The following is a 15,879-nucleotide window of genomic DNA, read 5'->3' on the forward strand; positions in this document are numbered from 1 at the left end:
AATTTCATCAATGGCAATAAGCTCTACCCAATGTGGAACTGATCTATTTGACTTCCTTCTTTAAACCATTCAATGGTTCTTCATCATCTTTAGCACAGAGCATAACCTATACCATCTTGGCTTATGTTATAAAAGAAGAGAACATTCAGAAACTTCGATGGTGGTTGCTTCTAAAAGAAGAACTTGTTGACTGGGGAATGGGACAAAACAGACTAACTTTTCATTCTATACTCTTTATATTTTTTAATTTGGTAAAAGAGCACCTATGCAAAGAATATTTTTTTAATGTATGCCATAAGATTCTGCATATTTGCAGTAAATTTGCTACAAATTTGGTTCTGAGTATCCCAAGAGCCAAAGAAACACGGGACAACATGAACAAGTTTAAGTCACTCATTCATTAAGATAAAATCAAAGCATGACTTATTTCACTAAGCATTATCTCCTCCAGTGCCGTCCATGTTGTAGCAAATGTTGAGAACTCATTCTTTCTGATTGCTGAGTAATATTCCATTGTATATATGGACCACAACTTCTTAATCCAGTCATCTGTTGCAGGGCATCTCGGCTCCTTCCACGATTTAGCTATTGTGGACAAAGCAGCTCCTGAGAACAAGCCCAGATTTTCCTGGTTCTAAAAATCAGAAAAGAAGTTTCCTGTGGGTCCTTAGGAAAAGAACATTTTGTAGGGGAGATCTTCAACAATATTTCCAAATAATTTAAACAGTGACTCTCAGGCTGCAGATCTCCCAGACAAGTCGAAAGCATAACCCCAAAACAGTTTGGTAAAACAGTTCTCCCACAGACTAACCATCTCATTTTGATGGTTTCCAATGCTCCATTCAGACTGGACCTTGTAATATGATCGGTACACAATAACAATATTTTCCTTTAGTAATATATATGAAAGAACTTCGCACAAGTCAGACCTGCCAGTAATGAAATTGTCTGATTCTGAGGTATGGTAGTCCCCTCTTTATCCACAGGACTTCTGTTCCAAGACCCCCAGGGGATGCCTGAACCTATGGAAAGTACCAAACCCTATATATGGTATGTTTTTTCCTTTACATACACACCTATGACAAAATTTAATTGATAAATTAGGCACAGCAAGAGATTAACAACAATAATAAAATAGAACAATTATAACAATATACTGTAATAATATTATGTCAGTGTGGTCTCTCTCAAAATACCTTATCATACAGTACTCACCCTTCTTTTCCGTCTTGTGCTGACGTGAGATGGTAAATACCCACGTGATGAGATGAAGTGAGGGGAATGACATAGGCATTGTGACGTGGCGTTAAGCAACTCTTGGCCTTCTGACAATTTGTCAGGAGAATCACCTGCTTCCAGATCACAGCTGACCACGGGTAACTGAAATCGTGGAAAGCAAAACCGTGGATAAGGTGGGGGGATCTACAGTAATTACCTTACCTTCAATATCAGGATATTACAAGAACAGATTCTTTCCTTGCAAGAAGTTTGGAGAAGATAACTTCTAGGATCCCCTCAAATGTTAAGATTCCACAAGGTGGTACATCCATGCATCTTGAAATTACCTCTTTAAAGTTTCAACACATCTCTATGCATTAGGAGTTACTACTTAAATAAATTTATGAATTACTGCCTGCCTTGCTCATTGGGATGCTTTGTAGGAAATTTTCTGAATAGACTTAAGAGGTGTTATTAGCAGTAATTTAAAGGAAGCCAAAAGTTAAGTCCGTAACTAGTGAGACATTTAAGAAGTCCCAGTTTAAGAAGTCCCGAGGCCCAGGGGCGCCTGGGTGGCGCAGTCGTTAAGCGTCTGCCTTCGGCTCAGGGCGTGATCCCAGAGTTCTGGGATCGAGCCCCATGTCAGGCTCTTCCACTGGAAGCCTGGTTCTTCCTCTCCCACTCCCCCTGCTTGTGTTCCCTCTCTCGCTGGCTGTCTCTGTCAAATAAAGAAATAAAATGTTTAAAAAAAAAAAAAAAAAAAGTCCCGAGGCCCAGTTCCACATCTATCCACTACCCTCTGTGCTTGATAAGGTTTAGTAATTCTCCAAAAACAAGCATCACGACTCCACCTCTTGCCCTAGATTCCCTTACATCAGAAAAGGAGAAAGTATCTCCACCTGGGTCTGCATAAAACTACAATAAAAATCAGAGGGCCAATCCCTCTTTTGAACACACATGCACACTTCAAAATGGAAAAATCCCTTCATTTCAAAGGAAAAAGGAAGGAAGGGAGGGAGAAAAAAGAGCAGAAGAGAAAAAAAAAAGTAAGACAAAAACTTATGGACCTAATTTGCAAGCAACAAGATGGGGAGGAGATGAATGTCCTTTCTACCCGGAGTGAAGCGTGCTGCTGGGACATCTCTGTTGCCACATTCCCCTGGCACCTAAAACGTAAGTACCACTCTTTCTAGCTTGTGGCTGAAGGGAAACGGGAAAGGGAAAAATGTTGAGAACAACTGTCTGGCTGGGAGTGTATGCAAACTAAATCAAATGTATTGTTCAAAATTTACAGTGGGTCATCTCTTCTTTTTTCTTATTTCTTTTCAATATCGAATGAAGGGCTGACCAGCAAGGTCAAACTCCCCTTATTAATGAGGCATTGCCGGGGCTCTGTCTCATTAGGGCACTCAGAACTGTGCATTTACTGCAATTTGCAGCACTTAATAGAGAAAGGTCAGAGCGGGTCACGTTCAATTTCCACTTGGCAGAGGGAGGAAAAATGGAAGCAATTCATTTGCACAAATTTGAATAATTCTTCTCAGTCTCCTTTTCTTTATCTACGTATGGATAATTCCTGCATCTTACCTCACTCACAATCATTTCAGAACTGCTAGCGGCCTGATTTCTATGAAGGCTGTAATGGAGCTGACAGATTCTATGAATCCAGGTGTCAAAATAAAGCCTCTGGCTTCTTCCCCTGCCCCCCTTCCCACAACAGGGAATAGGAGCTGCCTCTAGTGAGCTCTTAAACTTATCATAAATGTATCAAGATTGCTGTGGGCCATGAAACAGCTGTAGACAATTAATCTTTCCACAATTCTTCGGCATAAGAATTGCCTTCCCCGCAAAGTAACATCTGCCGTGCCGAAGTGATTATTCACGGCCGAGGGGCGCCCACCATAGTTTTATGCATAGAGCCATCAGTGGCAATGAAGCAAAATTTATAGTTTTCCCTGGTTCAGTAAAAATAACATTTCAGCTGCATTAAAACATCATCCATCAGCATTGTCCCAGAGCCCTGAGCCCCATCTCATCTAAAGAAATTAAAAAGTATTCATTTTAATGCTAACTTCTGAAGCTTGCAATGACATTACTGCCTTCTTCTGGAGGGGGACAGGGGGAGTAATATCACAGAGGAAGATAGCAGGGAAAGGTTATGTGACACAGAGAAGCCGAGTATTAAATGTGCTACTAGATAGTCATGACATCCCGATTACGGGACGGCTGGTTCTTATTTATTTGTAACCCCTGAATGCTTAATCAAAAATCCCTGAATCAAATGGAACAACCAAAGAGGGAATGTTATTTCACAGAAGCAACCTAATTCCCTGGCTTCAAAGGAAAGGATACCGAAGCAATAGTTGCCTCTTCCAATGTGGCGGGCATTCGTGTCTTTGAAACAGTTGTTTCACTTTGTCTGAAGAAGTAAAATTTTACCTAGGGAGAAAACTGGGTATTTGCTTTTGAACCTCCCTCAGCCTTACACCAAGCTCAGGGCTTGCTCTCAAAAGTGGAAGGGCTTCCTGGTACTTTGGAGCTCTATCTATAGGAAATTACGGGTTTTAGACCTGGGTATGTGGCTATTTGAATATAAGAAAATAGAGCAAGAGAAGGAAGGAGTGCCCGGGATCACCTGGTTTACACAGTCTTCATACACAGTGCATGTCTCCGAATCCACCAATTTGCAAATAAAATATAGTCGTTGAGCGTCTGCCTTCGGCTCAGGGCGTGATCCTGGCGTTCCAGGATCGAGTCCCACATCGGGCTCCTCCGCTGGGAGCCTGCTTCTTCCTCTCCCACTCCCCTGCTGTGTTCCCTCTCTCGCTGGCTGTCTCTCTGTCACATAAATAAATAAAATCTTTAAAAATAAATAAATAATATGTTATATCCACACTCACACCCACTGCATTCCACTGAACCACCCTTTAATACTTATGCCTTAAGAATTTCAAATAATGAGTCTTTGCAGTCGGTATTTAGTTCGGGACTGTGTTGCAGGTCCTGTGCTATACAGCTAGAAGCGCACAGACTTGTAAAGGAGACATCCTGCCATTCAACAGCTTACCATCCAGAGGGAAACATGGAAACCACTGAAATACAGGTGATGAGTGATATCATAAAACAATAAACAAAGTGCTCCGTCTTTACAGAAAATATAATTGTTCAGTTGGGGAGAATGAAGGTGTCAATTTAAATGCAGTTCGGAGAAATAGAGGCTATTCAAATACCCACTATTTAAAGCATTAGTAAATATCATCTGGCAATTGTGTCATCATACCTAAGAACACTACTCTTCAAGGTCATAAACAAATTGACTTGGAAAGCCAGCTAAAAAAGGACAGAAAGAAAGCAGCTGAGAGGTAATGAACTGGAAGGTGAGATTCTGGCTCCAGTGCTACAGCACTGAAATATCAATGGTGCTGCCCCTTCGTGAGGTTTTATAAGGTGCAATGCTCTATAAAGGATCTCTTAAAATCAATGTTTGTCCTTGGCATGTTTTCATCCAAAAGTGAAAGCTAATCATTTTTTACTCATTGGAGATTCTCCTAATTTCACAGTCAATGAAACACAGATTTCACTGCAAGCCAAAAGTTGAATTTCACAAAGGTCAAAGGAAAAGTTCAAGTTGCTGTGTCAGTGAGTCTCAAACCACACGATGAGATGTGCTGATGGTCACAGCAGAATACCTTCAACAAAGGAGTGACTCCTTGCCTGACAGGTAGTGTTCAGAACACAGATCCCCAGCGTATGTTCACGGTATAGCAAGGCTTTCCAATATTTTAAAGCTAATCCTTTTTTGTTTGTTTTCTAATTTAAAAATACTAATATTTTTGGAAATTTTGGAAGCACTTAGTGCCCTTCAATAAAAGAAACTTTAAATCTTTTCAATAAACTTATGCTTAGTTAAGCTTAAGGTTGAGAGACAGAGAGAAAAACTTGTTTAATATAAGCTTTAAGTTTTATATGCAAATATTTGAATTGACATACATTTATATATAACATAAATTTATATGTATGTATAAATTTAAAATACATTATATACAACTGTATATATAAACATATACATAAACAACTTTATATAACTAGATAGATATCTGACTATTTATGTTCAGTTCTGATCACATGATTTTTCTGTAAAGTGTCTCTTCAGCCCTTCCTGAATATATTTAAACAGAAACTTGACGAGGGAAAATGGTCTGGAAGGATGCAGGGCTTTCAATCAAAAGCTGACCATACAATACAAAATTATTCTGGTGAAAAAGAAAAGTTAGCTAAATAAGGAGTATACACTAATAAACACAGGTTTATAACTTCATGTACAAAAAAGGAAAATAAAAAGAGGACACATAATCTAGAAGGATGTTTTCTAAACACATAAAGCTATAGGAATATTGTTTTGAAAGCTAAAATCCAGGATGGATTAAAGACAGAGAAAAATTCTGTAAGCAAAATACTCTTTTAAGCTGTGCTTATTATCACAAGAACAAAGAAAGCATCATGGCCAACTTGCTGTGTGGAGTCAGAATTAGTCAATGCCTATTTTGTTTCCATCGTCTCTATTTGGAGCATGACCTTCACTCTGGAAAGAAAAGCGCCAATGTGGTTTAAGAGAAATGAAAGCCCAAGAAAGGTAGAGGACACCAAGGGCATGGCTAGCAGTTTTAAGCAAATTCAAGTTTCAGGACCCAAAATAATAACATTTCAGAGTATTGAACAGATCACAGCAGTGGTCCCACCATCACAGTCAAAATCCTGAAAAAAAGAAAGATTCCCAAAGACCCAATGGTAGCAAATGTCTATATTTTCAAAAGAAATGGAAAGTGGATTCACAAAACATTCTGCATTGAACCTCAGGATAATTTTAGGTGGTTTGTGAGCACTGGAAAATGAAAATTGGGTTCATGTGGATAAACTGGACTAGCCTCTTTTCCTCTGGGATTACTAGACTGGTAGTCATGAGGGTGCCAGAGGTTTATTCTATCTTGATTTCATCAGAGCATTTACTAAAACGTCTCAGATCTTTGCATTCAAAAGAGAAATGTGAGCTGAATGAAGCAGAATGAGCAGATTTCATAGCTGTGGAGCAGTGTTGGTTGAGTATGGGAAGGAAGCTAGTACGCCAGAGTGCAGGTACTGGAATCTGTGTGCTTAACAGTATTTTCGTGACGGGTGCCTGGGTGGCTCAGTCAACTGAGCCTCCAACTCTTGCTTTCAGCTCAGGGCACGATCCCAGGGTCCTGAGGTTGAGCCCCACTTCTTTTTTTTTTTTTTTAAGATTTTATTTATTTATTTGACAGAGAGAGGCAGCGAGAGAGGGAACACAAGCAGGAGGAATGGGAGAGGGAGAGGCTTCCCGCTGAGCAGGGAGCCCGATGCGGGGTGCCATCCCAAAACGCTGGGATCATGACCCAAGCCGAAGGCAGACGCTTGACGACTGAGCCACCCAGGCGCCCCTTGAGCCCCACTTCTACTTTGGCACTCAGCAGGGAGTCTGCTTGAGATGCTCTCTCCTCCGTCCCCAACTAGTGCACACTCTCTTGCCCTCTCTCTCTCTCACAAATAAATCAATAAAATGTTTTTTAAAAAATAGTATCTTCTTAAAAGACCTATCTCTTGAGCTACAAGTAGCCCAGAGCTACAAGCTAACACTGCACTAGGCTGCCTGCCTCACCACCTATAAGTAAGTTGAGAACTAGCTCATGGGTCAGAAATAATAAGATACAATGTATTAAAAATAAATGTAAAGCCTGACATCCACGTTCAATCGGTTGCAGCCCACAATCCATCCTTAAGCCAAACAGTGAACTAATAAAAGAGGTCCCATTAAATGCAGGAGTGACACAATTGTCATTTAATATTCAACAAAGTTCTACTTAGTTCTAGCCAATTTAACAATGCATTATTAAGGAGCAGAAAAGTACAAAGAGAAAGAAAAAATTGTCATCCGTGCTATAGGATTAGATCCCTCCAAAAGTCCAACAGAGTCAAACTATGAGAATTTGTTCTGAAAATTAATAAAAGTGGTAAAACAAGATGAAGTTACAAAAATTGAATGTTTTTCTCTATGTCTAGAAAAATCACTTTAAAATATAAATATTTTTAAATTTCATGCATAATCATAAGGGATATAAAAATAAAATACCTACAAAAGAAATAAAAAGAAATGGCAAGACTCATACGAAAACTCTAGTAAAATTTGACCAAGAGTTTTTTAAGTGCTTGAATAAGTAAAAAGATGTAAGACATTCCTGAAATTAATAACATTCTAATTAACTTAATCAGATTTTCTGGACTTAAAAAAAAAACAAATTAATTTGGAAGAATGAAGGAGGAAAAGCCCATTCAAAAAATGAGCACCATGAAGGGTAGTAGTCTCATCAAGTATTAAAACAAATATTAAAGCTATAATAAATAAACCATATGGTACAGACTTGAGAATTATTAGATCAACTGAAAACAATAAAGCTATGATATGTGATGAAGACTACTTCATTAATCAGGAACAAAAACCAGCTTCTTAAAAATATGGTGCTGCTGAGAGTTTGTCAATTGTTTCAGAAAATAAGTCTAGAGCAATTCACATTATGCCCATAAAGAAATTCCAGGAAGATTCAATAGTTCAGCAGATCAGATCATAAGAAGTAGAGAAATGTAGTTATTTTTCTAATTTCTTTATGAAGAAAGACTTTCTAAAAATAAAAGAAATAGAAAAAAGCATAAAGGAAAAGAATAGTTGAAATTGAAAATACCATTAAACATGTTTTATGTCTTTTTAAAATAAATTAGAATCTAAATGGGAAAAAAAGCAAACAAAAAACTAAGAAAAATATTTGTAGCAAATATTACAGAAAATAGGTCAAAGTCCTTGAAACATAAAAATTTCACCAACAAACTGAGAAAGAAAATTTAAGATCATAGTAAATGAGCAAATGATACTAATAGGCAATTTATAAGAAAAAAGAAAAAACATTATTGAAGAACAAATATTTGAAAAAGAAACTTCACTAACAATCAAAAAATAAAATAAAAATGCCATACCACTTTTGCCTGATAATGTAGTAATTATTTTTAAAACAAGAAAATCTAATATTTATGAAAGCACAGTGAAATGGGTACTTTTAAAGGTGAAAGTACAAATTGGTGCAGCATTTCTGAAAAGAAAGTTGGTAATATAAATGAGGAGCCTGGACTATGTTTTTGCTCTTTGATCCTGTAATTCTTTTTTTTTTTTTAAGATTTTATTTATTTGTCAGAGAGAGAGAGAGCACAAGTAGGGGAAGCAACAGACAGAGGGAGAAGCAGGCTCCCAGCTGAGCAAGGAGCCCAATGCAGGACTTGATCCCAGGACCCAGGGATCATGACCTGAGCCAAAGGCAGACGATTAACCAACTGAGCCATCCAGGCGTCCCTGATCCTATAATTCTACTTTAGGAGTAAATCCTAAAAAAACAATCCAAATTAAGGGGACTAATTTTTTAAAGTTTGAAAGCATGAAAATATTTATTATCTAATAATTTAATATAACAAATATTTAATAAAAGAAGAATATCAACACACAATAGAATGGTAATTACAATGAGATTCTAAATATATAGGTAAATATGTGATACAGATGAAAAATGTCTTTTCCAAAATTTATATGTTGAAGCTGTCACCCCCAACACCTCAGAATGTGATTGTATTTGGAGATGGGCATATAAAGACAGAATTAAGTTAAAATAAGGCCATTAGATTGGACCCTAATCCAATCTGGCTGGTGTGGTTTTTTTAAAGGAGCAATTAAGACACACAAAAAAGGTGGGGCGCCTGGGTGGCTCAGTCCTTAAGCGTCTGCCTTTGGCTCAGGGCGTGATCCCGGAGTCCTGGGTTCGAGCCCCACATCAGGCTCCTCTGCTGGGAGACTGCTTCTTCCTCTCCCACTCCCCCTCCTTGTGTTCCCTCTCTCTCTGGCTGTCTCTCTCTCTGTCAAATAAATAAATAAAATCTTTAAAAAAAAAAAAAAAAGATACACGAAAAAGGGACACCAGCAATGTGTCCTGGTGGACAGGGGAATGACCACGTAAAGAGGCAGCAAGAGGGCAGTCCTAAAGAGCCATGGAGAGAGGCCTCAGTAGGAAATAATTCTGCTGCTTGATCTGGGACTTCCAGCCTCCAGACTGTGAAAAAATAAATTTCTATTATTTAAGTCACCCAGTCTGATATTTTGTCATGGCAGCCTTAGCAAACTAACACAATATACTACAACATTAGAAGGGAAAAGAATATACATTTGCCTATACAGTAAGATCTCACTATGTTCAAAAAAATTGTTTAACAATAAAAGGAAATATGTACCATAATGACAATGGTTATTGCCTCTGAGTGGTAGAATTATGAATCAATATTTTTATTCTTCTTTATACTTTCCCTAATTTTCAAATGTTCTACAAAGAACCTAGATTGCTTCTGACATCAGAGGGAAAATATTTTTCTAATGAAATTTATCTGTATAAATAACCAAAACCTAGGGAAATTCTGACCCAATAGAAAAATTTTACACAAAAAATATAAGAATTAATGCATCTTGAGGACACTCTGTTAAAGGAAATAAGCCAGTCACAAAAAGATAAACACTGTATGATTTCATTCATATGAGTTATCTAAAGTAGTCAAACTCCTAGAAATAGGAAGTAGAATGGTGGTTACCAGGGACAGGGGGAGGGAGAAATGGGGAGATGGTGTTCAATGGCTATGGAGTTTGAGTTCTGCAAGATGAAAATGTTCTAGAGCTCTGTTGTACAAAACTGTGAATGTACTTAACACAACTGAATTGAGCTAAAAAATGGCTAAAATGGGTGCATATGGCCCTTCTCTTCACTACGTCTGTACCTTAGTGGTAAATACCCAGTAGTGCAATTGCTGGATCATAGGGTAGCTCAATTTTTAACTTTTTAAGGGACCTCCACACGTTTGTTCATAGCAACATTGTCCACAATAGCTAAATCGTGGAAGGAGCCGAGATGCCCTTCAACAGATGACTGGATTAAGAAGATGTGGTCCATATATACACTGGAATATTACTCAGCCATCAAAAAGAACAATTTCTCAACATTTGCTGCAACATGGATGGGACTGGAGGAGATAATGCTAAGCAAAATAAGTCAAGCAGAGAAAGACAATTATCATATGGTTTCACTCATTTATGGAACATAAGAAGGAGGAAGATTGGTAGGAGAAGAAAGGGAAGAAGAAAGGGGGGGTAAACAGAAGGGGGAATGAACCATGAGAGACTATGGACTCTGGAAAACAAACTGAGGGCTTGCGGGGGGGATGGGATAGGCTGGTGATGGGTATTAAGGAGGGCACATATTGCATGATGTACTGGGTGTTATATGCAAGTAATGAATCATGGAACTTTACATCAAAAACTAGGGATGTACTGTATGGTGACTAATATAATAAAAAATTATTATTAGAAAAAAAAATGGCTAAGATGGTAAATTTAAGGAGTGCCTGGGTGGCTCAGTTAGTTAAGCATCTGCCTTCAGCTCAGGTCATGATCCCAGGGCCCCGGGATGGAGCCCCATGTTGGGCTCCGTGCAGCCTGCTTCTCCCTCTCCCTCTGCCACTCCCCCTGCCTGTACTCTCTCATTCTCTCTCTGTGTCAAATAAATAAATAAAATCCTTTTTTAAAAAGATGGTAAATTTAATGTTATGTATTCTTTATCATAATTAAAAATTAAAATAAATAAATAAAAAGCATAAGGATTAGAGTTGACTAAAACTCAATATGAGTCAACCCTTTGACCTAATTATGAAAAAGCTTACTTTATTTGTGGTATTTTTATCAAAGGAATAAAAGCACATGGTTATATTAAATAGAACATAAGAACTTATGATTAAAAGTTGCCTATCCTACTCCATTCTATTCTTCATTGCACGTCCTACCCTCTCTGTTATTGTAGAGTTTATACCCTTCTTATTCTCTTGTTTTAATGGGAGCTATAGAAGGAGAGAGAATAAATGAGTGTGTGCAATCTTCCATCTTGAACCAGCAGTCCAACGTTCATTTTAAGTTTTAATCAAAAGTGTGATATCCAAGCAAGGAAATACTAGTACTACTCTTAAAAGAACAGATTTTAACGCTAGACCGTATTTCAAGTTTTATTTTTTATACTCTAATAAATAAGTAATATAATCCTTCTGATCTGAGTTTCCTTGTACATGAAAAAGAAACTATAATCCTCTGGGTTGTATAAAAATTAAATGAGTGGATAGGCAGAACTTGATATGCAGTAACCTCTCAATACATGCTGCACATTATTATTACAATTTTTAAGGCTGTTATTCTAGAGTGGATGGACAACCTCCTGAACATGGTACTTATTTCTGGGTGCCACATATTAAGGAAAACATTGACAGCAGGCAATAGGTAATAATAAGAGGGGTCAAAATCACATTAAGAACCTGCAAATATTCTGCCTACAATGGAGACTTTGGTGCATGCACAAGCCATCTTCACATATGAAATTATACAGATCTAGAACCAGTGATAAAAGTTATAGGGAGACCATGGTTCAATATCAAGAAGAACCAATTTACAGTTGGAGCACTCCAGATATGTGACACTGAGATTAACATCTTTGGAAATTTTGCAAGAAGGTATATTATTCAGGGTTCTCCAGAGAAATAGGAATAATAGGAGAGAGAAAGAGAGAGACAGATTTATTTTAAAGAAGTGACTCATGCGATTATGGAGGCTGACAAGTCCCAAGACTTACAGGGTGAGTTGGCAAGCTGGAACCCCAAGAGAGTTGATGGTAGAGTTCTAGTTTAAGGCCAGCAGGCCCAAGAGTTAGGAAGAGCCAAGCTTGCAGTTTGTGTCCAAAGGCACAAAGAGCTGTTATCCCAGGTAAAAGACAGGTAGATGGAATTCTCTCTTACCTGGGACAGAGTCAGCCTTTTTGTTCTATTCAGGCCTCAAGTGAATGGACAAGACCCACCCACATTGGGAAGGCAATCTGCTTTACACAGTCAACTGATTTAAATATTAATTTCATCTCCCAAAGCCCTTACAGAAACACCTGGAAGAATGTTTGACCAAATGTCTAGTCATCTTGCAGCCCAGGCAAGTTGAAACAAAATTAACCATCACAGGAATACTCCAAAGTGGGGTAGAAGTTTGGACTGATAACCTACACAATCCTTTTGCAATGAAACCAAGGATACCAGGACTACAAACACTGTCAGGATTTTTTTCCTCATCCCTAAAGTGCCTCTGTTTCCAGGAAAATCGAGGCTAATAACTCATTTTGGTGTGTTGATATCTAAAATCATGATATCTATGATGCTTGAGAAACTAATAAAAGGATGCAGTCACAGAGAACTTAAAAAATGTCAGTGAACTTAAAAATCTAAAGAATTGAAATCTGCTTTTCTGCTTGCTGCTTTTCTGTAAGTATACCTATTCTAAATTAAAACAAAAACATAGCAGGGGCACCTGGGTGGCTCAGTTGGTTAAGCATCCGACTCTTGATTTTGGCTCAGGTCATGATCTCAGGGTCATGAGATCAAGCCCCGACTCAGGCTCTGCACTGGTGTGGAGCCTGCTTAAGATTCTCTCTCTCTCTCTCTCTCTCTCTCTCTCTCTCTCTCGGGGCACCTGGGTGGCACAGCGGTTAAGCATCTGCCTTCGCCTCAGGGCGTGATCCCGGCGTTATGGGATCGAGCCCCACATCAGGCTCTTCGGCTATGAGCCTGCTTCTTCCTCTCCCACTCCCCCTGCTTGTGTTCCCTCTCTCGCTGGCTGTCTCTATCTCTGTCAAATGAATAAATAAATAAAATCTTTAAAAAAAAAAAAAAGATTCTCTCTCTCCCTCTGTACCTTCTCCCGCCAAAAAAGATAAAATTAAAATAAATAAATAAATAAATAACAACAAAAGCATAGCAGCAATGGGGAACTGTTCAGAACTTCCCTTTGGTGTCATATGTATCACAAAATATGCCAGATTTAGGACCATAAAATCTAAGTTCAAGTTCCTGCTCCATGTCTAACAACATGACTTTGAGCAAATCACTTAATCTCTCAAGACCTTTTTTTTTTTTGCTTCATCTCTTTCAAAGGAACACTTTCAAAAAGCTAGAAATATTACTCTCATACAAATATATAATGAATACCTGTCAAAAATTTATTTAACTCATTAATGACGAAACCAGCAGTATGGTAAAGTTATTTCAAAGGGTGATAAAAGAGACACTTGTTAAGTTTGCTGGTATAAAATTGCTAAATTAGATACCAAAATGGAATAAGATACACAAATAGTTAGTGTCTTACAGAACAATAAAACCTTTATATCAGACAAATTCTTACTCTTGCAGCTAAGAATCATTGCATGTCTATTGGTTTTCTACCAGTTAACATCTACCCTTCAAGTGTTTAAAAACATCCTAGTCACAGTAAACTAAGTCAAGCAAAGATACCTAACCCTGGGAGAATTAGATAATCCTATAGGCACTGTGACACGGAAAGGACAGGTGACCATCTTTTTGCCTACTTTCAAATTTTGAAAATTTTTCTTAACATCTAAATAATAGGAATAATAATGTCTACCTTCTAGTTTGTTATGAGGCTTAAATGAGAAGATGTGTATGGAAGTGTTCTGCTCTGAAAAGCATCACCCAAATATAAAATATTGTTATCATTTTCAGGGGCTTTCTAACTGAATCAGCATCTACCAAGACTTTCAACCTACTCACTGCCTTTTCCTCTCCTCTCTTTCCCAAACTCAGCCACTAGCCACAATCTAGTGAACAACTGGAATATTTTCTTTACTTTCTTTCTTACCACCCCCTGTATCTTATCAACCACCACACCTTATCTATTCACCTTCTATCTCCCATCTGTTTAATTATCTCCTACTTAACTTTCAAGCTTCCACTTAAATGCTACATCTCCAGATCTCTTTCCTAATCTCCAAGAGCAAATGCCCGGTCCCTTCAACTATTTGATTCCGTGATACCATGGAATTCCCCATTCCTAGAATATCATACTACATAATAAAATATTTTAATCTTTTTTTTTTGTCTTTATTACATCTTCCTTGATGAGATTCGTCCTTCACTGTCTTCTTCAGTATTTTCATCCCAGTCCTTGGTACATTGTAGGAGTTCAGTAAATATTTAATTAAATGTAGAGGTAGAAAGAAAATACATAAGTAGAAGAAAATGAGTGCACAGAGTAAGGTGTGCACATATAAAAACAAATAAATCAAAGGCTATCACGAAAGGATGTAAGGGAAGGGAAATCATAGTTCAGGAGGGAGGCGAAGGAAAGTAAAGGGAGATACATAAGACAGTCATAAAATCTGAGAGGTGCATGGACCTTAGAAATCATGTTGATTCCTCTACTCATTTTACACATGAGGGATCCAAAAAGTTAAAGTAATTTGCCCCAAATCACACAAGTTAGTAACTTAGCAGGACATCAGTCTTGGTTCCACGACTCCCTGGTACAATACCATCAGGCAATGACTGTCTGCAGAAGGAGAGAGGTGAACTAGTGGAATCTCTTCTTTACCCTTAACAAGGGTGCTGGCACTCAGTCACTTACTTATTCTCTGTATGAGTTTCAAGGTAATAATATGAGCTAGACAGATAATACTCTGATTCATTGTTTCCTGGGCCCATGCCCATTCACCTTATATCTGAGTAATAATGTATCCCTACAAGTCTGTGCTGTCATTCTCCTAGGAGTCCTTGAACACTCTCAACAGTCTTGTGGGAAATGGAGGGTTAGGGGTTGCTTTTCCAGAGACGATGCAGAGTGGCTAATTTCTTTCTCTCCTCCCCCACGCACCCATTTCAAACTCATCCACCAGATCTCAGGAAAGTACAATACATGAAACAACAAGAATAAAAGCCTTTATATTAAATTCTTGTGGGTGAACTTTGCAGATAAAGCAGAACAATCTGATCTTAGCAAGTTAAATGGTTTGCAAATCACAATGTGCTGCACCCTTCAGATGCATCCTTATGTAAAATAAATCACCTAGTATTATCATAACAGTATTTGGGAAATTTGCAAGTGCCGTGGAGTAAGAGGGGTTCGCTTCAGAAAATCAGCATATATATTTACATCTGTATGAATTTATACCAGGGGTCTCCAGCCATTTGGGAAGAGACAACTAATTTTTCACTCATCTACGGCTGTAGTAGCTTGATAGAAATCCTGAAACAAGGGAAGGGGGACTAGAATGTAAAGAAATGGAAAGGAAGAATAAGGGATGCAGTCATTGAGTCCTTGAGTATGTAGAATCACAGACAAGCACAGAAAGGAGAGGACTTGGCATTGCTAGATCTATGCCACTCTCTTATGGAAACCATAGTAAGCTTCATAGGAAGATCACAGGATGGGATAAGGCTATAAGATACTCTGGTTGATACTGATCTGTGAACTGCAGACCATATATACTAAATATATACCTTTTTTCACACTTTATGCAATTGCATGCATGTGTGTGTGTATTTGTGCATTTGTGTATATACACAAGTGTACATAAAGTTTGCTAAACAAACAAAAATATCAGCAGCTTACTGTTGGTAGGACATCTACTTTCACATTATGCCTTGAGACTACCACATATTTTCCTATCACTAGTATGTGTGTGAAAGCAACCTGAG

At 38.0% G+C, this 15,879-nt stretch overlaps 1 long non-coding RNA gene across 1 annotated transcript in view; it reads right to left on the bottom strand.

Moving 5' to 3' along the window:
• Nucleotides 1–275: 275 nt before the first annotated feature.
• The window catches only part of LOC148109527 (uncharacterized), a 41,398-nt gene continuing 25,794 nt past the window's right edge, over nt 276–15,879 (bottom strand). The window contains exons 2-4 of the long non-coding RNA XR_015725396.1: nt 3,854–4,056; nt 1,216–1,380; nt 276–634 (exon numbers count right to left, since the gene is read on the bottom strand). This is a non-coding gene — a long non-coding RNA (uncharacterized LOC148109527). The remainder of the gene's footprint in view (nt 635–1,215; nt 1,381–3,853; nt 4,057–15,879) is intronic.

This window comes from Ursus americanus, chromosome 8 (assembly GCF_024610735.1).
Source record: "Ursus americanus isolate L20-20 chromosome 8, mUrsAme1.1.p, whole genome shotgun sequence".
Classification (NCBI taxonomy): Eukaryota; Metazoa; Chordata; class Mammalia; order Carnivora; family Ursidae; genus Ursus; species Ursus americanus.